The sequence below is a fragment of the Rutidosis leptorrhynchoides genome, chromosome 1 (assembly GCF_046630445.1).
Source record: "Rutidosis leptorrhynchoides isolate AG116_Rl617_1_P2 chromosome 1, CSIRO_AGI_Rlap_v1, whole genome shotgun sequence".
NCBI lineage: Eukaryota > Viridiplantae > Streptophyta > Magnoliopsida > Asterales > Asteraceae > Rutidosis > Rutidosis leptorrhynchoides.
Window position 1 is genome coordinate 321,552,068 of NC_092333.1, and position 25,182 is coordinate 321,577,249.

A 25,182-nucleotide genomic window follows, 5' to 3' on the forward strand; every position below is an offset into this window, starting at 1 on the left:
TATTATTATTATTATTATTATTATTATTATTATTATTATTATTATTATTATTATTATTATTATTATTATTATTATTATTATTATTATTATGATTATTATTGATATGATTATTATTGTTATTGTTATTAATATTAGTAATATAATAATTATTGTTATTATTATAATTAATTAGTATTATCATTCAAAATAATTATTATCATTAACTTAGTTATTATTAATAGAATAAATATTATTATTATTAATATTATTATTATTATTATTAATATTATTAATATTATTATTATTATTATTATTATTATTATTATTATTATTATTATTATTATTATTATTATTATTATTATTATTATTATTATTATTATTATGATTCTAAGGAGATTAAGCATAATTAACAAAGAAAATGTATAATAAAAGATGATATGTTTAAGATTATGAAATTGGATATAATTATATGAATACATGTAAAAATTATGATTATGACTACAAACTAATATTATAATAAAACTATAATTATAAGTTTATAAATTAAACACGAAAATTATGATTATTATGACAAAGAATATAAAGGTTTTAATAATACATTTAAGATATCAAATATAGAAATTTTAGATATAAATATTATTATGAAAATGATTAAAAGGAATTATTTAAAACTATTACAATAATTGTTATCATAGTTATTATAATACGACTCAGTATCATTATTATTATTAATATCATTAATTTTATTAATATCATTATCATCACTTTTATTTTTATTATTACCAATATTAGTATTATCATAATTATTAATTTCACCAACAAATGATTTTCATATAAAAATATATTTAAAATATATAACTTAACCATATTTATATTTTTATATATAAAACAGATTTATTTTAATTAAATAATAAAATATATAAGTTATTAATATAAAAACCATATCAATACTAATAATATGTATATTCGTTCGATTACGAGTATATGTTTTAATATATATACGAATGTTATAGGTTCGTGAATCCGAGGCCAACCCTACACTTGTTCAATGTCGTCATATATATTTTTACTACAAAATACAATATTGTGAGTTTCATTTGCTCCCTTTTTAAATGCTTATGTAATATATATTTTTGGGACTGAGAATACATGCGCTGCTTTTATAAATCTTTGATGAAATAGACACAAGTACTTAAAACTACATTCTATGGCTGGATTATTAAACCGAATATGCCTCTTTTTAGTCTGGTAATCTAAGAATTAGGGAACAGACACCCTAATTGACGCGAATCCTAAAGATAGATCTATCGGGCCCAACAAGCCCCATCCAAAGTACCGGATGCTTTAGTACTTCGAATTTATCATGTCCGAAGGGAGTCCCGGAATGATGGGGATATTCTATATGCATCTTGTTAAGGTCGGTTACCATGTGTTCAATCCATATGAATGATTTTTATCTCTATGCAGTTTGCGAAATGCCTGATATGAGAATGACGTTTATGAAAAATGAAATCTTGTGGTCTATTAAAATTATGGAAATAATTTGATTACGATAAACTAATGAACTTACCAACCTTTTGGTTGACACTTGAAAGCATGTTTATTCTCAGGTATGAAAGAAATCTTCCGCTGTTCATTTGCTCATTTTAGAGATATTACTTAGAGTCATTCTTGACATATTTCAAAAGACGTTGCATTCGAGTCGTTGAGTTCATCAAGAATTATATTAAGTCATTTATAGTTGGATATATTATGAAAGGGTATGCATACCGTCAACTTTCGATGTAAAGAAAGTTTGTCTTTTAAAAACGAATGCAATGTTTGTAAAATGTATCATATAGAGGTCAAGTACCTCGCGATGTAACCAAATGTAATGTATTCGTCCAGATGGATTAGGACAGGTCATGAAATCAGCACACTTTCTGCCAATGAGAGAAGATAATAAAATCGAGAAGTTAGCAAGATTATACTTGAAAGAAGTCATCTCCAGACATGGAATACCAGTCTCTATTATCTCTGATAGGGATGGGAGGTTTATTTCAAGATTCTTGCAGACATTACAACAAGCATTAGGAACTCGTCTAGACCTGAGTACTGCATATCATCCACAAACCGATGGGCAGAGTGAAAGGATGATACAGACTTTTGAAGACATGCTACGAGCATGTGTTATTGATTTTGGAAACAGTTGGGATCAAAATCTACCATTAGCAGAATTTTTCTACAACAACATTTACTACTCAAGTATTGAAATGGCACCGTTTGAGGCACTTTATGGTAGAAAGTGCAGGTCTCCGATTTTTTGGAGTGAGGTGGGGGATAGACAAATTACGGGACCGGAGATAATTCAAGAAACTACCGAGAAAATCATCCAAATTCAACAACGGTTGAAAACCGCTCAGAATCGGCAAAAGAGCTACGTGGACATTAGAAGAAAGGATTTGGAATTTGAAATCGGTGACATGATCATGCTTAAAGTATCACCTTGGAAAGGCGTTGTTCGTTTTGGAAAACGGGGAAAACTAAACCCGAGATACATTGGGCCATTCAAGATTATTGATCGTGTTGGACCAGTAGCTTATCGACTTGAATTACCTCAATAACTTGCCAATGTACATAATACTTTTCATATCTCGAATCTGAAGAAATGCTTAGCCAAAGAAGATCTCACTATTCCTTTAGACGAAATCAAGATCAATGAAAAACTACAATTCATTGAAGAACCCGTCGAAATAATAAGACTTAAGCAAAATAAGATACCAATTGTTAAGGTTCGATGGAATGCTCGTAGAGGACCCGAGTTCACCTAGGAGCGTGAAGACCAGATGAAGAAGAAATACCCGCACCTATTTCCAGAAGATGCGTCAACACCTTCAACAGCTTAAAATTTCAGGACGAAATTTATTTAACTGGTAGGTACTGTAGTGACCCGAACTTTTCCATGATTATAAATTAAATGAAAACTATATTTACATGATTAAATGTTTTCAACACATTAAGCAATCAAACTTGTTAAGACTTGATTATTTGAAATAGGTTTCATGTAGACAATTGACCACCCAAGTTGACCGGCAATTCACGAACGTTAAAACTTGTAAAAATGACATGATGATACACACACACACACACACACACACACACACACACACATATATATATATATATATATATATATATATATATATATATATATATATATATATATATATATATATATATATATATATATATATATATATATATATATATATATATATATATATATATATATATATATATATATATATAACATGATATTATGATAAGTAAATATCTCACAAAGTATATTAACAAAGAATTATATGCATAAAATGAGACTACTAAGTTAAGAAACTCGAAACGATATATATAACGATTATCGTTATAACAACGTCTTACTAAATACATATATCATATTAAGATATTGTTACACTATATTTAACATGATAAGTTGATAATTATATATATCATTAAGTATGTTAACAATGAACTACATGTGTAAAATAAGACTACTAACTTAAGAATTGCGAAACGAGACATAGATGTAACGATTATCATTGTAACGACATTTTAATGTATATATATATATATCATATTAAGATATATTCATACATCATAATATCATAATAATGTAATAACTTAACATCTCATTAGATATAATAAATAATGGGTTAACAACATTAAATGAGATCGTTAACTTAAAGATTTCAAAACAACACTTACATGTAACGACTAACAATGACTTAACGACTCAGTTAAAATGTATATACATGTAGTATATTAAGATGTATTAGTACACTTTTGAAAGACTTCAAGACACATATCAAAGTACTTCTACTTAACAAAAATGCTTACAATTGCATTCTCATTCATTTTCATCAACAATTCTACTCGTATGCACCCGTATTCGTACTCGTACAATACATAGCTCCTAGATGTATTTACTATTGGTATATACACTTAAATGATCAGCTCTTAGCAGCCCTTGTGAGTCACCAACACATGTGGGAACCATCATTTGGTAACTAGCATGAATGATTACACTAAAAATCAAACTAATGGAGCCTATATCACACATGCATATTCACGTCCATATTTACCTACCACAAACACATTTTCATTCCAACTTTAATGCATCAAACTTATCTCTCTCAAGTTCTCTCTTGGTGTTCTAAGTGGTCTTCATCATCTTCATCAAAATCTAGCTCAATCTAGGTCATAAATCCTAAACCTAGATCAACATACAAAACAACTACTCAAGAAAACTTCAAGAACACTTTCAAGTTTACAAGTCTACTTCCAAGCTTTCTAATCCATTTCAAGTAATCATCTAAGATCAAGAAACCTTTTTTATTTACAGTAGGTTATCTTTCTTATTCAAGGTAATATTCATATTCAAACTTTGATTCGATTTCTATAACTCTAGACTATCTTAATTCGAGTGATCATCTTACTTGAACTTGTTTTCATGTCATGATTCTACTTCAAGAACTTTCAAGCCATCCAAGATCCTTTGAAGCTAGATCATTTCTTATCACTTCCAGTAGGTTTACCTACTAAACTTGAGATAGTAATGATGTTCATAACATCATTCGATTCATATATATATAACTATCTTATTCGAAGATTTAAACTTGTAATCACTAGAACATAGTTTAGTTAATTCTAAACTTGTTCGCAAACAAAGTTAATCCTTCTAACTTAACTTTTAAAATCAACTAAACACATGTTCTATATATATATGATATGCTAACTTAATGATTTAAAACCTAGAAACACGAAGAACACCGTAAAACCGGACATACGCCGTCGTAGTAAAACCGCGAGCTGTTTTGGGTTAGATAATTAAAAACTATGATAAACTTTGATTTAAAAGTTGTTCTTCTGGAAAAGTGATTTTTCTTATGAACATGAAACTATATCCAAAAATCATGGTTAAACTCAAAGTGGAAGTATGTTTTTCAAAATGGTCATCAACACGTCGTTCTTTCAACTGAAATGACTACATCTTACAAAAATGACTTGTAACTTATATTTCTGACTATAAACTTATACTTTTTCTGTTTAGATTCATAAATTTCAGTTCAATATGAAACCATAGAAATTTGATTCACTCAAAACGGATTTAAAACGAAGAAATGACGGGTAAAACAAAATTGGTTAAAATGGTAAATTTGACTACGGGATGAATTTACAAAAACCTATACTAACCATAACTTAACTAACTTATATTGTATTATACATGTAGTCTAACATATATTATGTAACCTTGATAGACCATAGACACGTATACAATGTTTTGACATATCATATCGACGTCATCTATATATATTATTTGGAATAACCATAAACACTCTATATGCGATAATGTTCGAGTTAACTATACAGGGTTGAGGTTGATTCCAAAATAATATATATACTTTGAGTTGTGATCGAGTCTGAGACTTGTATACACTGGGTCGTGGATTGATTCGAGATAATATATATTGATTTATTTCTGTACTACTAACCGTGGACAACTAATTGTGGACTACTAACGTGGACTGTTAACTTAACAAATTTAAATCGTTAAAACATAATAAAATATTTTGTGAATATATTTCGATCATACTTTGATATATGTGTATATATTGTTATAGGTTTGTGAATCGACCCGTGGCCAAGTCTTATTTTTCGATGAAGTGAAAATATGTGAAAGTGAGTTATAGTCCCACTTTTAAAATCTAATATTTTTGGGATGAGAATACATGCAGTTTTTAAATGTTTTATAAAATAGACACAAGTACGTGAAACTACATTCTATGGTTGAATTATTAAACCGAATATGCCCCTTTTAGTCTGGTAATCTAAGAATTAGGGAACAGACACCCTAATTGACGCGAATCCTAAAGATAGATCTATTGGGCTTAACAAACCCCATCCATGTTGCGGATGCTTTAGTACTTCGAATTTATCATGTCCGATGGATGTCCTGGAATGATGGGGATATTCTATATGCATCTTGTTAATGTCGATTACCAGGTGTTCACCATATGAATGATTTTTATCTCTATGCAGCTTGCGAAATGCCTGATATGAGATGTGTATTTATGAGAAATGAAAAGAAAATCTTGTGGTCTATTATTACGATTGATAAATATACAGATTAAACATATAACTCACCAACATTTTTTGTTGACGTGTTAAGCATGTTTATTCTCAGGTAATTGTTAGGAGATTCCGCTGTTGCATACTAAATTAAGAACAAGATTTGGAGTCCACGTTTGTTTAATATTGTTTAAAAACTGCATTCGAAAGTTTTCTTTGTTGTAACATATTGATTATTGTAAACCATTATGTAATGGTCGTGTGTAAGCGTGAAATTTTAGATTATCATTACTTGGTAATCTACGTTATAATTATTAAACCTTTATCGATAGAATAAAGGTTATGGTTTGTTTTAAAAACGAATGCAGTCTTTGAAAAACGTCTCATATAGAGGTCAAAACCTCACAACGAAACCAATAAATATGAAACGTTTATAATCGATATGAATGGGACATTTCACAACCCATGTACAAGTCAACTTATAGGGCTAAAGATGCATACGTAAGAGATTTGGACAGAATACAGGCTACCGTGTTCGCACGCATATTACGCAAGCTATACTAATCCACACAACACAAGGCCTAGATGAAAATTTATCTACAACATATGAATTTTCTAGAAATGAAAAGACTTGATTCATTATCTCATTTCAAATAGCTTTTAACATTTATTTTATGTTACCGAGCAAATCGGTTTTGTCATGTACGTTCAATTAAGCATAACGGGAGCATTACAACTTCAAATAACATGATATCCTAGTCTAACTTGGGTGTTTTTAAGTCCTCTACACAATTAAGATCAGTATGTAACTCCATTCCATGTCCATTTTTCCAGCATTTGTTTTATTCACAGATTCATCACAAAAACTTCACTTAATCATATCTTAAGCATACGGTAGCGAAAATACGCGAATCCCAAGCCTAAAATTATTAATTTTTCGAGAGGATTCCAAATATACAATAATATTTTACATTCAATAAAGCCAAATTTCTGAAATCATGCAAATTGGGATCAACCCTAATCACATTAATCGGACAAATTAACGCTAGCAATTAACAACAACGCATATAGACTTGAGCAATTGACATCTTACACTATCAAACTTCAATAAAATAAGATTCAATATAATTAGGGTTCATAGATTTTTTACCCAAATCAACAAATAGCACGGTTGGATGTGTAGAGCTTCTCGCATAGATTAAGGATATGCAATTTATTTAACGATTGGGCAATTAATTGATGATGAATGATGATGATGAAGATGTTGATGGTAGGAGTTCTTGGGGCTGCTAATCAATAGAAAAAAAAAGAGGGAGAAGAGGCAGAAAAAAATATAATTGCATTATGTGGAAACTAGTGTTTTAACCTAATCTTAATTACATGTTTCGAAATTGGCAAAACACCCCTCCCCATGAGGGTCACAAATTTGAGATGCAAAAAGGGGGTTCCGGGAAGTTTGGTTTCTCCTATTTTGGCCACTAAAAGATTACATGAAACCTTGCGACTTTTGGTTACTTTTACGGTACGTGATAACGATTAAAATTGCGAACGGTGTATTTAAAGTAGCACAAAGATAAATAAATTATTAAAAATAATAAATATGAATTAGGATGACATAAGAATGCCCTTGGGATCAAATTTTATTGTTATATTAAGTCTTATGGTTCTTTTCTATGTGCTGTTAATCAAAAACGCGAACCGAATCGCTAAACGTTAAATCCTTCGAATTCCTATATTGAATAAATTCTTTTTATTATAAAAGAAATTTAATTCTCATAAAATATATAGAATAATTATTTTACTTAATAATTATTTATTTCGTTGCTAAGTGTCGTTAACCGAAAACGTTACCGGAACGTTAACCGAGCGTTTTAGTGAATTCTACGCATTTTAAAATTATAAAACTTCTAATAAATTAAAAGTACCTTTAAAGCATAATAATTATATTAAATAATTATTAAAAGTGAATTATCAATCATTTCGTTGTCTTAAAGACGTTTTTTCGGTTTTCACTAACCGTACGTTTTTCTTGCGTTTTCTAAGTTTCTCGCATACTTCTAACCAAAGTATGAAATCAAGTAATATATAGCACATATTAAAAATAGTATTTTCTAAGAAAAAGTTACTGCATAAAAATTCGTAGAATTTAACTATTAGTCGTTAAGTATTTAACGGAAAAGTTAACGAAAAAAGTCGGGTTGTTAAATTACCCACTCGTTATTGAAAATTTCGTCCCGAAATTTTTGTTAGTACCATCCGTCGGCGTTGCATTGGGAAAAATAGGTGCGGGTACTTTCGTTTCGTGTGATCTTCTCGCTCTCACGTGCGTTTGAGTTCTCTATGAGGGTTCCAACGAATTCTTACAGTAGAAATTATGGTTTGTTTGAGTTGTTTGAGCTGACGGCCCAAGACCTCTATGGGCTCTTAGATGAAAGGAAATTTGGTGTCCAAGTGTATCTCAAAGAGATGATCAATAAAGTTTTACTATGCTAAGTGTTTCTCCGAGTTTCAAACGTGAAAGGTATCATAATTATTCTGCTTTACTCTCTCGACTTCATGGTTTACGAAAAAGTTAGTTAAAATTTTCACTCTCGTGGCGAATACTAGTTTAATGTAGGTAGAGTTCCTCTCCTTTGAGGAATGGTATAAGGAGATTCTCGTATGTGGAAAGTATGAGCGTAGTGAGAGAAGAAGTTTTCATCTTGATGTAACCACCTCGAGGATCTTGTAGTTGAATGTTAAAATTTGACGAAAATGAGATAGTAAACATTTAGCTATGTATATTTTGAAGTTGAATAACAGTTGACTCTTTATCAAGAGCATAAAGATATATGACAACGAAGAAAATTATAGCCTCGGATTGTGTGATATATAAGGTCTCAGTGTTTTCAGATGGCAACAAAGAAAATAAAAGAGTCATGTAACATGGTACGTGGTGATGATAAGGTTGATCAAGCCCCTTCACCATCACGAGCCATTAGAACTTTGGTATGACTTACCGTAATATAACCACGTTGATCGAGCATCATTATATTACACTAATCCATACCTCCATTCTAACATCACTCCGTGAGGTTTAAAAGAATATAATCATGGAGAACAAAAGTAAATAAGGTGTAATGGCATCTCAAATAAAATCGTATTTAATCGAAAGAGTTAATGCAACCTTTGAAGGTGTGTGTCCCAAGGGAATTTGAATAAATGGTAGTTTACGTCAATGTGTTCAAGGTCATCCGTGCATGAGACATGTTTCTTCATAGCAGAGTAGCACACCTAAATTGTGCCAATGAAAACAACGCTATAGAAATATACTAGCTATGAGTAATGAAGCGTAGTATCGAGTAGTAAATGAGGGTAGTGATCCTTAGTAGTGACAAGTAGTAGTGATCGATAGTAGTAGCGAAGTAATAGTAGAAATTATCAATAGTGTAATAACAGTAGCGATTAACTATAGTGTGGTGGGTAACAGTAGTGTAGTAGTAACATTCGTGAATGTTTTGCAGCACTAGTGGATAGTAAGCTGGGACAACGATGAATAACGTGGGGAGACAGAACTCCTAAACTATTGTGACCAATGATGTAGTCCTCATCCTTACGTGTATCAATCTTACGCTTAAGTGGGTTGTTAGAAAGTGGCATAGTACGCGTCTTAGGATGAGAGTTAGGGTTAATAGCGCTAGCAGGTAAAGCAATGCTAGCCTCAGTTTCGGATTTGAGACCAAAACCATGAACATATTTGGGTTTAGGATCAGACATCTAACGCTCCATAAATATACTAAGTTAGTACACATGTAGCATAAGCACAGTATATGTAGCAGTGTAGTAATTCACAAAAGTTCTAAGTACAGGTTGTAGTCTAGACTCGCTTATGTGTCCTAGAGACTCAGACGGACACACTAATGAAAATCCTAGTTCCCTACAACAATTAGCTCTGATACCAACTATAACACCTCGCTAAATTCCCATCTGACTGCGTGTTAATCATAGGTCCTACAGTTAACAGTTACGCCCTCTATATGAGACCTTTCAAAGCAATCGCATTTAATTTTATTAAAAACATTGACTTTCAAAACATAAGTTAATAAACCAAGATAAGTAATGCTATTGTGATCGTAACCACAAGCCAACAGTATTAAACATATGTAAAAGTTTTAAATGCGAAGTAAATAAATGTCTTTATTAAAGCATACTGACTCCACGGCCAGACCCAAGCATCAAATACACTACCTCTTAAGGACCTAAGAATAAAACACACAAAACAGGTCAACAATAATGTTGGTGAATCTACAGGTTTAAATAATATAAACAGTATCTGAAAAACAATATTCAGAAAATAGTTTAAGTTCATTGACCATGAGATTTCAATAAGTACAACCCAATGTTGCAAAATGTTACATAATCCATGAGCACCTAAATACTAGCATAAAGACCTCCTTTACCCCATAAAAATGTATACACTTATTCGAGTGTATCTAAATTTCAAATTAAATGCACCACAGTTAATGTAGGGTGAGGTTCGTCTAAACTAACGGATTCGTCCATCTAAATTGTGCTTACCCAAAGGTAATAAAAGTATTCAAGCTAGGGGCTTTGTGAACAAACTTAATATGTAATAATAAGTATTCGTGTCAAACATAAAAGTATTTGTAAAAATGTGACAACCCGAAAATTTTCGACCAAATTTGAACTTAATCTTTATATGTTTCCAACATGATAAGAAAAGTCTGTAATATTGAGTCTCAAAATGTAACAACCCAAACCAACCCGCGAACAAACCACGTGAAAATACAAAATAAAAAAAAAATTGCTGCACAGTGAACTGGCGCGGCGCGCCAGGATGGCCGCGCGGCGCGCCATTCGGGTCTGTCCGGAAAGTCTCAAAATGCGAAAAAGATTGACTAGTTCCCGACACTTTTAGACGAAACGCTTTTTACCATACATCCAAATATGTAAAACTAACCTGTTTCAAATATAAAATCAAGTTTTACATAATGGGGCCCACATTGGCCGTTTTACGACTTTCGTACAAAATACAAGTTTCCATCACAATTTACATTTAGACGAGTTAGGACTCTATAACCCAACCCGATACCAAGAGCATAATCCCGGGGACTACCAAATCCCCAATCCGCGTCCGCATATCCAAAAGCTACCCCATCGAGCCCAAGCGTTCCTACGCAACTAGTCTAACAACTAGCTAGTTTCATAACGCAATACCTGTAAAAAGGTAAACAACGAGAGGGGTAAGCTAAAAGCTTAGTGAATGCAATAATTATACGAATACATATATAATTATACCTACTTGCAAACACTTACACAAACCGCAAACACGCTAGCGAACATAATTAGCTTATCGTCACAATAACGAGCTATAAATCTCCAATACCACAAGCTAGCATAACAACCGCATATAAATATAACTCGAATAATATAATATGCTTACAACACAAATAACCATGGTTGACCAATAGTACAAGGGAACGGCGCTCGCGAAAACGCCATCGGTGTTCATAACATCCGTTAGGGCACTTAACACCTCGCACCACTAACCCCTAGGGTGGCACCTTAACACCTCGGCACTTCACCCAGAGTGGCATCTTAACACCTCGATGCTTCACTCATTATTTTACGGAGTGGTGTCTTAACACCTCGAAACTACACTCCTAGGTGGCATCTTAACACCTCGATGCTACACCCGAGTGGCATCTTAACACCTCGATGCTACACTCTTCACGTGAAACGTGGTGTCTTAACACCTCGACACTACACCTTTCACGCTACAACAAATAGATACATTATATACATACGCATATAATTATTCCACTCACCTTGGAATGCCCGCATAAGTCATGTACAACATGACCTTCGTCCTCAAATCCGAGCAAGTAATCACCTATAATACACATAGGCACAATATACACATAAATTACACATTCTCTAAAAGAGAACCCGACACAAACATCCCTTAACCGAGGGATTACACCTTGCTTGCCAAAACCCGCCCATTTAAAACCTAATGGACACTAACACATCACCACTTCGGGTGGTAATTCAAACCAACACAACAAAGTACGATTTAACCCTAAATCATACTTTACACCCATTAGAACAAACCTTGGTCTTAAAACTAAATTACTACTTAGGTAGTAGTCATTTCAAACGCCAATTACACAAAAAACCCCAACACGTGCAATATTGACCCATAACAAGGTTGACCACGTTTGACTAAATCTTACAATTTCATTTTAACTCAAAATTACTTATTGCGAGTAATTCATTCCAAAAACATCATTTAACACTTAACAAAATCGTTTAACATCCATTTAATCCAAATTAGTGTCATCCTTAATTTTGACCCAATTCAAATTACCCATTTTGACCAAAGTCATAAAACGCCCCAAAATCACTAACGACTAGTGATTATATTTCCAAGACAACCACTAACACTTAAATCAAGTATTTACCTACTTGACTTACCAAAACTTGACTTGAAACTTAATTTAACACCGAATCAAGCTTACTTGTCCCAAAATACCCATTCGACCCGTTTTGACCTAAATTAGGGTTTACACCTAAAAACCAAGTCAACACAAGTGTTCTAAGGTTTAACTAACACACGCAAGATCCAAACTTACAATTTAATCAATCAAAACCCTAAGTCACCCATTTAGGCTTACTTACATGAATTTTACCCAAAACCCCCAAATTTCACAATAAAATGGGTTTATAACTCTAACTAACACAAACCCTAACTCAAACAAGAAATCAAACACTACAATTCGGATTAGGGTTTACCTCAAGCACCAAAACGAGCTCTAGTAGCTAGAAACACCAAGGAGAACCAAAACCCGCTTCCAATTTGGGCAAAAATCACCATCTTCATCATTAACTCAAGCTTCCTCTCTCTAGAAACTCATCTCTCTCTCTCTAAGATTGGGAGTGTTTGAATGGATGTCAAAATGATCCAAAAGTGGATCTAAAATTGATATTAAAGCCACAAATCCGTCCATAAGTGAAAGGACCAAAGTACCCCTCATTTGACCCTTTAAAATGCTGAAAAAAATGCATCAGGCACTTTCGGCGCGCCGCGCCATATGGTGGGGCGCCGCTCCACCCTACAGGTCAGATTTCAGAAACTTGTTTTGGCCATAACTTTTTGACCGTAGCTCCGTTTTTGATGAATCAAATATCGTTGGAAACGTAATGAGATTTACTATCCAATGGTAAGGTTTTAGAACATCAACTCCAACTTTATTTGGGATCCAAATATACACTTACAAGTCTCGTATTTCGAATGACGCTCGAAATAACGTGTAACTGAAAAACGAGTGTTACAACTCTCCCCCACTTAAATTGGATCACGTCCTCGTGATCCGCAAAAACACTAGAAGTTAAGCACTTCTCCCACGAACATTTCCGCTTCCAACGCGAAGTCACACAAGTAGTAAACTCATCCGAATCCTCGCTTCGTGCACTAACGCATCATAATACCACAATATTGGGTAATCAACCCACGAGTCGAAACAACCGTAACCGTTGCTCCTACGCCGAGTATCCAAACTCATACCATACACTTCACAATCGTCCTAAGAGTAGAACAATTTACCGACAAACATCGTCGTCACGCCTCACGATCTTACGAAACACAACCAAGCCCGACATCTATAACATCTTCTACAAATCCGAAGATCTAACCACACGCTAATAATCACTAGCGTGCACTACCGCAATAAACGATATCTCATACACTCAACGTCCAGAATTTCCATTAGGAAAATACGAAAATCACTACATATACCTTCAAGTTCTCTCGGCCACAACTCGCCACAAGCTACGTCCGTAACCATATCACTCAATCAGTCAATCCGCACACGACCAATCCGTCACTGGATTAATCCAGGACAACAATAATACACCACGAATTAGACGAAGCATCAACACATCGTCATAGGGTTTCTCCTCTGAACCATACAATACGACTTCCTAGTACTAGCATAGAAGCTATTCGTATACCAAAATCCCGTCAACGGCGAATCATCATCACAAAATTTCCGCAATTCGCCACACGACTCACAAAAATATTCACCACGCCGGGTGAACTTTCCTACCTAGACCGTCCGTTAAGGATGGTCTCAACATTTCAATGCAACTAACAGTCGCATCACTAGGGAGCACACTCTCGTAACCCAACAACATCTGCGCGTCTCGATGTGAGACAGTCAAAATCGACACTCTCCGCCTCACATTCGTCCATAAAGTGGAATAATCCACTGACAATCTTCACGATTGCGTTTTCCGACAGGGAAAATACGATATTCGCCACGATATCGAACTCGTTCTCATTCAATTATACTGTCCGGGTTTCATGACAACCCAGATTTTTCACTACGGGAGCACTCGCAACAACACTTCATTCTCTCACTCCGGGATCTCAAACTTCACATTTGGTCTCATACCGCACATTGGTACTACACGACCACCTTACATAGGAAGTCTTACACTTCCTTCGATCCCATCCTCACAATCTTCACGCATAACATTCCAGAGTTGTAACTCACAATCGTAAAGCACGATCTCGAGTCGACATTAGCAACCCATCACTCTTCCTCGTTAGGAACTCCGAATACCTATTGAGGCTTAGCACGGTACGCTCCGACATTTCACTATACATAACACCACTGGAGTTTTCCTCGGGCGACAGTAAAAACTCCCCCACTTTGGATTTATCTCCCTATTCTCACCGCCAAGATGATAACATCCCGCGGAATTGAAATTCCACGTCACACCTGACCATTGTCACTGTTGGTCATAAACATCAATTCACCGCAAATTCACTTTAAGCTCTCAGAGCCGACAGGCACAATCATTTGAGACGTCGTATACGCGATGACATCGCACATTCATACCACAATTCACAACTAACTACCTTAATTGTTTGAAAAGCAAACTCCACCAAAGTCCTACATATGCCTCTAAGCCTAGGCATATGTCACTCCGCTTACTCAGTCGTGCATCTCAGTCGAGATCACCCGCCCTTCCACGCAACGAGCTTTTTCAACAATTGCTCACTCTCATGTAGAAGAGTGACCAATTCCGACACATAATTGCGTCCACCACAATGTCAACACTTCATCATATCCTTCGGACTAACCTACTATTAAGTCCGTCACCGGCTCACCGGTCATCTCTACCCGTCTATCACTTAAGAGCAACAAGATTCGCTCACCCGTCACTTCATAAGAAATATTCGTCACAATGCTCTTAAACTTCGACTTTCGCAACCGTCGAATTACCATCACCCGTCGATCACTATTATAATCTCTGATGCTTCCAAGGGTATCTCACGGGCACCCTAAGCACAAAGTGATCACACCACTACCGGAGTTGAACATTACACTAGCAGGTATAAAAAGGCACCTGACGCAGTGTCATGCAGACTCCCACCACAATCAAATGAATTTTAGAAAATCGATCTTTAGGTTCCATACACCCGATGTCACCCATCTCTCTATAATAATGACCCGAAGTCATACCTACCCGACAACCTTACGGTTTATTGTCTTATCGAAAGTTCCTAGCGATCACACGCTACCCGCAATTTTCAAAAGGCCAAAACGATATAGCCTAACGAAACCCTTCATCTAACACTAAGGAGATGCTTGAGAACACCAAGTCTTACACCCTTCTACCTATTGGCACAGTCACAACGACGGGGGTATTCCGTTAGGAATGTTACCCTATAATCCACAACACACCAACACACTATCTTAAACATCGTCATATGGGTCCCACTCCCATGAGTTTAATGACCCGAAGATTCCTCGATTCGCCAATTCCAAGGCGACTCACAATTAGAATCCTAACACGATTCTCTACCCACACACTCTACCGAGTGTAACTCAAAACTACAATCATTAGAATTGTCGTATTCCATTACAGAATTCAAGTCCTCGTCACACACACGCAAGCGTAAATCGGTCATCCTAGTTACGATGGGTAACTAAAACCAATTACAATCTCAATAATGCACCCACTACTTAGGGTGGCTAAGCACGCACCAAACTCGTGAGTTGGCTCACTCACCTAACTAACCGAATCCATCGTACACTTCCCGACTCTTAACGAACTTGATGTGCCAATAAGCACATCACCCGAGACCACTATAAACTAGGAACCAATAAAAGATTCCAAATACGTCCCGTTCTACCCCAACCATGCCATGTTTCCTCCGTTCGGTACTTGTCATGTCATGCTTAGTGTCAAGATACGGTTTCGTAATAATGGTGATCATTCACTATTACAAATGCGTACCTTACCATTTCCACATGGTCACGCAAAGTACTTTATCCGGACTGACGCAACATTCACACAAAACAACACACGATAACTCCTAGTACCCGTATGACCAAAGTCCTTATCGTGAACTTGATCACTCAAAACCGCCAAACATACGAATCTCTCCAATAGATTCATCCCTAGGATACCGCACAAAAGATACCTGTATATATATACACATATATACAATATAATAATAGATATACACAAGTACACCACAACAAGTCAACCTACAACCTAGGTGACTATTACTGAAACAACGTCCAAGTTCGCCTACTTACATTAGGCACTATCTGTCTAAAGCACTAATTTACACACGAAATAAGGCCCCCACATAATCACAATTTGGACAAAAACAAGTCCTAGTTAGTCACCTACTCTAAGGCACTAACAAATCTCAATCCGACCCGTATTCCTACAAGTCCCGCAAATAACGCACAACGGCCAATAAGTCTAAGACTAGGCACCTATTCCAAGGTCACCAAATTCCCTTAAACTATGCTCTGATACCACTTGTAACAACCCAAACCAACCCGCGAACAAACCACGTGAAAATACAAAATAAAAAAAAATTGCTGCACAGTGAACTGGCGCGGCGCGCCAGGATGGCCGCGCGGCGCGCCATTCGGGTCTGTCCGAAAAGTCTCAAAATACGAAAAAGATTGACTAGTTCCCGACACTTTTAGACGAAACGCTTTTTACCATACATCCAAATATGTAAAACTAACCTGTTTCAAATATAAAATCAAGTTTTACATAATGGGGCCCACATTGGCCGTTTTACGACTTTCGTACAAAATACAAGTTTCCATCACAATTTACATTTAGACGAGTTAGGACTCTATAACCCAACCCGATACCAAGAGCATAATCCCGGGGACTACCAAATCCCCAATCCGCGTCCGCATATCCAAAAGCTACCCCATCGAGCCCAAGCGTTCCTACGCAACTAGTCTAACAACTAGCTAGTTTCATAACGCAATACCTGTAAAAAGGTAAACAACGAGAGGGGTAAGCTAAAAGCTTAGTGAATGCAATAATTATACGAATACATATATAATTATACCTACTTGCAAACACTTACACAAACCGCAAACACGCTAGCGAACCTAATTAGCTTATCGTCACAATAACGAGCTATAAATCTCCAATACCACAAGCTAGCATAACAACCGCATATAAATATAACTCGAATAATATAATATGCTTACAACACAAATAACCATGGTCGACCAATAGTACAAGGGAACGGCGCTCGCGAAAACGCCATCGGTGTTCATAACATCCGTTAGGGCACTTAACACCTCGCACCACTAACCCCTAGGGTGGCACCTTAACACCTCGGCACTTCACCCCGAGTGGCATCTTAACACCTCGATGCTTCACTCATTATTTTACGGAGTGGTGTCTTAACACCTCGACACTACACTCCTAGGTGGCATCTTAACACCTCGATGCTACACCCGAGTGGCATCTTAACACCTCGATGCTACACTCTTCACGTGAAACGTGGTGTCTTAACACCTCGACACTACACCTTTCACGCTACAACAAATAGATACATTATATACATACGCATATAATTATTCCACTCACCTTGGAATGCCCGCATAAGTCATGTACAACATGACCTTCGTCCTCAAATCCGAGCAAGTAATCACCTATAATACACATAGGCACAATATACACATAAATTACACATTCTCTAAAAGAGAACCCGACACAAACATCCCTTAACCGAGGGATTACACCTTGCTCGCCAAAACCCGCCCATTTAAAACCTAATGGACACTAACACATCACCACTTCGGGTGGTAATTCAAACCAACACAACAAAGTACGATTTAACCCTAAATCATACTTTACACCCATTAGAACAAACCTTGGTCTTAAAACTAAATTACTACTTAGGTAGTAGTCATTTCAAACGCCAATTACACAAAAAACCCCAACACGTGCAATATTGACCCATAACAAGGTTGACCACGTTTGACTAAATCTTACAATATCATTGTAGCGACCCCGACAAATCGTCAAGTGACGGCGTCGACTACGTGGGTCCCATTACCTGGTCATAAGTCTTTATGACAATGTTTGACCAAAATATGTCACCCTCATTTCAAAGTTTACAAGAATTGTTCAACCAAAAGTTAAGTTACAAGGTTATAAGTACATTTGAAATCTAGGCGACACGGTTTAAAGTAAAGTCAAAAGACGCTCCAAGTAATGCATGTATACTCGACATCCAATGCAAGTATCAAATAGTGAGCGGAAGCATGTATCACATATCGTGCAAGACCTGAGAAAAACATAGAAGAATCTGTCAACGAAAACGTTGGTGAAATCATAGGTTTAGTAAGTATTAAACGTTGTTTTTGAACCACAAGATTTTGTATTTCCATAACGTAGATTATCCAAATCATTTGCATTCCAAAAGTGTTGTTATACGCGAGCACTCAATTATCAAAACTTAACCAACGTTACCCCATCACACAGTGCTAGAACCCGCACTAAAACACAAAAATATATTTCATCCGCATAACGGTAGCGAACCGTCCGAATGAGGGTTTGTTAAACCCGTATGGCCACACAATATAAGTTCTCGCTTACACCCTGCAAGTGTAACTAATGATAATCGAATTGAGGCATTTTTGTTCTAACTCGCACGTGGAATGTTTGTTTTCACACTTGTGTTCAAAACATAAAAGTAAGTAGTACAAGATGTAACAAAGTATATGTTTTCTCAGCCCACGATTTAAAAGTATAAAAGTTGTTGAAAAGGTGGGACTATGATCTCACCTTGAGCGCGAGAGTTAATAAAGTACTTCAACAAGTAGACGCGTGCAAAGACAAAGCTAGTCTTGACCTAAACATATAGGTTGTATCAATAACGGTAAACACAAACGGTCAAAGATGTTCAATTAGTCCTATGGCTCGTTACGACTCGATTATGTAGCATGTGAAATCAAATTGTCAAGTTTCATGCAAGGTACAAGTATATAAACAAGTTAGGAGGGTTGCATAATCATTTGGTTAAGTTTGACAAAAAGTCAAACTTTGGTCGGTCAAAGTCAACAAAAGTCAACACGTTCGGGTCGGGTCCCGGACAAATTTTCTATGCTAATTATTCATATACAAGTATATTAAAACAAGTTTCATGTGAATCGGAGGTCCGTAGGTCATCAAACATTTCACGTGAAATGGGACGAGGAGGTCAGAATCTGACCAGGCACATCTGCGCGCCGCGCGGGGATGGGGCGCGCCGCGCCACCATCTGTGCAGGTCTGTTTCTGTTTTTCCCAAGTATGCACGAGCCAAAATCAATTCTAACACAACAATTGACCCGCAAACACTTATAATGCCTATCATATATCGTTGGAAAGGTATTTTGACGAGGAATACAACTAAGCACTTATGGTCCAACAATAACATCATTTACAATAGCCGAAATCTCATCAAGCGAACAATAAAAGTCCATTTTCAAAGTTCCAAGTTCATCAATTGCATTTTGAGTTTCGGGAAACCAATTCACACATATGATATGCCGTTTTGAAGGTAATGAAGCATACATTACTACTAAACACTAACAATTAACATTCCATGACATTCAAGCATCCAAAAATTCATGTCAAGAACTATCAAACCCTAGTCAAACATCTCAAAATCAATAATCATGTTTTTGAAGTTTTCTTAATCAACCTACACATCAATTTGAAGCTAATGATGCTAGTAACACATTTAATACATGAACTTTAACAATTAAACAACTTTTAATCTTCCAAAATGCAAGATTAAGCAAACCCATTTTCATATTCAAGCTAGTTACACCAAAAACAACAAATCGAGCATACAAATTACATACACGACATCACAATGAGCCATAGACACTAACTAACACCATTTCAAGTCAAAAACACGAATTTAGAGAAATCTAGAGTTTTAGAAATGTTACCCAAACTTGATGATATTGGTATCAAAATGTAGAGGATGAAGAGAGGATCACGAAAATGTAATTTGTTTTGATGTTTGCTTCTCCAATCGGATTTAGATGATGATTGAATGAATTTGGAAATTGGGTGTGTTCTTGCTAGAGAGAAAGAGAGAGAGAGAGAGGGAGATGGTTGAATGGTGGTGATTGGGGTGGACTAGGTGACCTAGTCAACTAGTTTGCCCCGTGTCAATTTTAGTCCCTCGAGTTTGTAGTCGGGTGCGGAAAATACCTAAACGGAATATTTTAAAACGCGTATTAAAATCCGATAACGAGAATATTTAGAATGTTAGCTAACGGAGGTTACGAATCTAGATACGAGGAATATTATCTAAAAAGAAAAAGACGGCGTAAAAAAAATAATTTAACGGAAAAATGCGGGATGTTACATTATCCACACCTCAAAAGAAATTTCGTCCCGAAATTTAGTTGGAAGTAGTAGTCGATATCTCTTACTCGAGACTTAGAGTAGTAACTCTACGAATGAGTGAAGGTACTTTCTTGGACATTCCACGAATCCGGATAGTCGGGGTGTTACGTTGTATTAGGGCTTGGTTTTACGATCCACAAGTCCAGCCGGTTTTTCCTATGAGGAGGAGTTTGTCATCAATAGTTGGTGCATCTAGAAGGATTGCACGTTCCTGTTCCGCAGGACACGTTTCTAAGTTTGTTACACGAAATGTAGGGTAAACGGAAACTTAATTGAGTCGGAAGTTCTAAACGATAGGAAGCGGTTCCAATACGCCCCAAGGTTTCAAAAGGTTCGATATTGCGGATATAGCCTTTCTCGATTTCCCAAAATGGATTACACCTTTCCAAGGTGCGGTTTCTCAATATTACACGGTTACACACTGGGATTTGTGAGGTTTTCATCTAAGTTTGGTATGACTCTTTTGGGCGACTACGGGTCGTCTCGAGCCCTTCTCGGACTTGGATTATCTCAATTGTTGTTTCTTGGATGAGTTAAGATTTGGTGTTTTGTTTGCCACATGCTTTGGTCCAACGAATAGGGGTATGACATTAGCGGTCATATAGGGTTTCGGAAAGTGCGGGTGAACACACGAGTGGTAACTACTGTTGTAAGAGGGATCTACTAAAAGCGACCATGCAAGTTTGAAACATGTCTTTCGAAGACGTAAATCGTTCGTTTGTTCGGTTCGTCTGTTTGTGGGTGGTACGCGGTACTCATGTCTAAGCGGGTCTCCAAGGTTTTTTTTTTAAAACTAGAGGTGAAACGAGTATTTCGATACAGGATAAATGACGAAGATACACCGTGTTGGAATAGAATTTCTTAAGATATGTTTGAACAAGTCAGTTAGGGTTCGAAAAATGTTCGTTAGGACTATTCACCCTCGTGGCGAATACTAATGTAATATGAGGAGTTTCTCTATCCATGGAGAAATGTTACAAGGTGTTTCCTTAACGGAAATGCGAGCGATGAGGATAGGAGTGAAATGAGGACTTAGAATAGGATGAGCTTGCATCTCGAGGTTGCCATAACGTGCCTCTAGTTGTCAAAAGTTGAAGTCTGAAAGAGAAAGGAGATAGTACACGTAGTTGTATAGTTCGGGGTTGAATAATAGTTGGCCGATTATCAGAAACACAAGGGCGTTAAGTCAAAGAAGAGTGAAGTATCGTTGGATTGTGTGTTATCTTAATTTCCAGTAATATCAGACGGTAACGGTGAAATAACAGAGGTATGTAGTGTGGTACGTGATGACGAGAATATTGATCTGATCTACAGTTTAGTATTCGAATTCTTCGTGCAAAATAACGAATTTTAGTTATGTTGATTTTTGAGTCGAGAGAGTATGCCTTTCGGCGTTCAAGTAGAAATATTTCCATGTTTGAGTTCCATCTGTTGCTATACGATTTTTAACTAGAAATGTTGGTGTGAAGAATCAGGCTCAAGGTGCGAACACGGAGAGGTTTAAAGTTTTCCTTAGTGAGTTAACGAGTTTAAAAGTCGTGTAACACGAGAAAAGTCAGAAATGAATCTTCGGTAAGAACCGGTGAGATCTAAGATTTTTTTTTTTTTTTTTTTTTTTTTTTTCGAATACAAGTCCGAGTTGGTAGAGTTTCCTGATTACATGTGGCTTGATTTCGAGATTGATTGTAATGCCTTGACCATTAACATCATGGTCTAGAAAATTGGACTTCGTTCAACAGAAATTCTCACTCGGAGAATTTGGTATAGAGTTGCTCTTTTCTCAAAAGTTCGAGCGTAAGATGGTGATGTTGTTCGTTTTCCTTCTTTACTTAAATAAGTTAAGATGTCATCCATAAATACGATAACAGATTTGTCTAGATAAGTTGCATACGTGGTTTAGGAGGTTCATGAATACGGACGGAGTCCTAAATAAATCAAACGGTACTAAGAGAGATTTACAACTAACGTTGCGAGTTCGGAAAAATGGCTTAGGAGACATCGTCTCCCTTAACCCCCAATTGATGATAACCGGAACGGAGGTCGATTTGGAACATACGGGATTCGTGCAAATAATCATGAGGCCATGGATGCGAGGGAGAGGGTATCGGTTTCTAACCGAAAATTTCTTAGTTCACAATAATCTATACATAAATGTAGGGCAACAATTTCTCCTTAATGAATAGGTTTTGAGTTCCTTAGTTCTATTGGTGTCGAGTTCAATTTCTTAACGTATATCCTCCGATAATATTTATAGGCACACAATATTTTCCGTCGGTCACTTAAATCGTCTAAGTAGTATCTGGGGGAAAGAGGTGGAATATAAAGAGCACGAGTCAAATCCTTGGTTATAAAACGTCTAACGGTACTCGAATCGAATAAGTATGAAATATGCGATTTGTTGTGAAGAAACGTACCCGTGACTAGTCCATCATCGTCTCGGGCATCCTAGGTGTCGATGTTGTAAGTTCAAAGGCGCGCGTTGGTTTTTGCTTTATTCTTTGGGCATTCATTCCTAAAATGACCCGATTGGCCACATTTGTAGCAAATACTCGGCTTTGGTGCGTCGGGCCCCTTTTGAGTGACGGGGGCAGTACTTCCACAATACTTGGCAATATGACCACTACCTTGGCACCGATGGCAAATTAGCTTGCCACATTCACCAAAATGATGCTTGTGGCATTTGTTGCAAAAAGGTCGTGTCCCGGCATAACTTTTCTTGCCGACGGGGGTGAGAGGTTCCTTGGAAAAGTTGTTATTGTAGTTACTCGATTGGGGGGCTTCCCATTTTCTTTTGTTGTCACCCGACTCATCCTCGGCTTTAGATGCCGGCACTTCAATCTCGTCTACCGTTTCGATCAATTGACGGGCCATATTCAGGGCCTCTTGGTGATTACTGGGTTTGGATGACATTACTCCTTGTTTGATGCTCTTGGGAAGACCATCCATGTAAAGTTCAACCCTTAGAGGTTCGGGGGTCACGAGGTTTGGGCACATCAAGGATAGCTCAGAAAATCGTTGATTATATGCCTTTAGGTCATTCCCGACCGCTTTTAAAGTTCTTAGTTCGTGTTCGAGCTTACGGGTCTCTTCGCGCGGAAAGTATTCGGTGATCATCTTTTTCTTTAAGTCGGCCCATGAGAGTGTGTGGGCTTCATCGATACCCACCGACAGCACATACGTATTCCACCATGTGAGGGCGATACCGGCAAAAGTGTGGGTGGAATATTTGACTTTGTCTTGGTCCCGACAACCGCTTATGCTAAAAACGGCTTCTGTTTGCTCAAACCATCGGGTGAGCACAACCGGTCCTCCGGTCCCATCGAAGGTGTGAGGTTTGCACCCCATGAAAGTTTTGTAGGAGCAACCCTCGTTTGAATTACCGGTTCCATGGTTGTTGTGGTTGTGGTTGTTATTGATGTCGGAGGAGACACTAGCCATAGCCGCACCTATGGCGGTGGCTATCATGCGTTGGAGGGCTTGTTCGGGAGTTTCGGGAGGAGCGCGTCGACGAGCCATTGTTCCTTCATGACACAAGAATATCGTTGGTTAGTATTCTAAATAATACTAACCGCGATATGGAATAAAGATAAAGAGAAAATTATCCTTGACTCGCCTTAAATTCTTTATGTCATAATGTCGGAACGTCCATGTGAATCACCGTAATATAATCCCGGAAATTATATTACCCTGATTCTCATGTGCATTTAACATTACTTCATAAAGTCAAGGTGGCGCGTCAACAAAATTTATTAACGTAAGATCAAGATCGAATACGAGTTAGATATGATAGAAGAGTTCGAGTATAAATGCACAAATAGTCAAGTAATTCCTACTTCAGTCTATATGCCGGTTGTAGTCTAGATTCACCTATGTACCCTATGACTCGGGGTGGACACAAATGAACTCTAAATCCCTACAACCAAAGCTCTGATACCACTTGTAGCGACCCCGACAAATCGTCAAGTGACGGCGTCGACTACGTGGGTCCCATTACCTGGTCATAAGTCTTTATGACAATGTTTGACCAAAATATGTCACCCTCATTTCAAAGTTTACAAGAATTGTTCAACCAAAAGTTAAGTTACAAGGTTATAAGTACATTTGAAATCTAGGCGACACGGTTTAAAGTAAAGTCAAAAGACGCTCCAAGTAATGCATGTATACTCGACATCCAATGCAAGTATCAAATAGTGAGCGGAAGCATGTATCACATATCGTGCAAGACCTGAGAAAAACATAGAAGAATCTGTCAACGAAAACGTTGGTGAAATCATAGGTTTAGTAAGTATTAAACGTTGTTTTTGAACCACAAGATTTTGTATTTCCATAACGTAGATTATCCAAA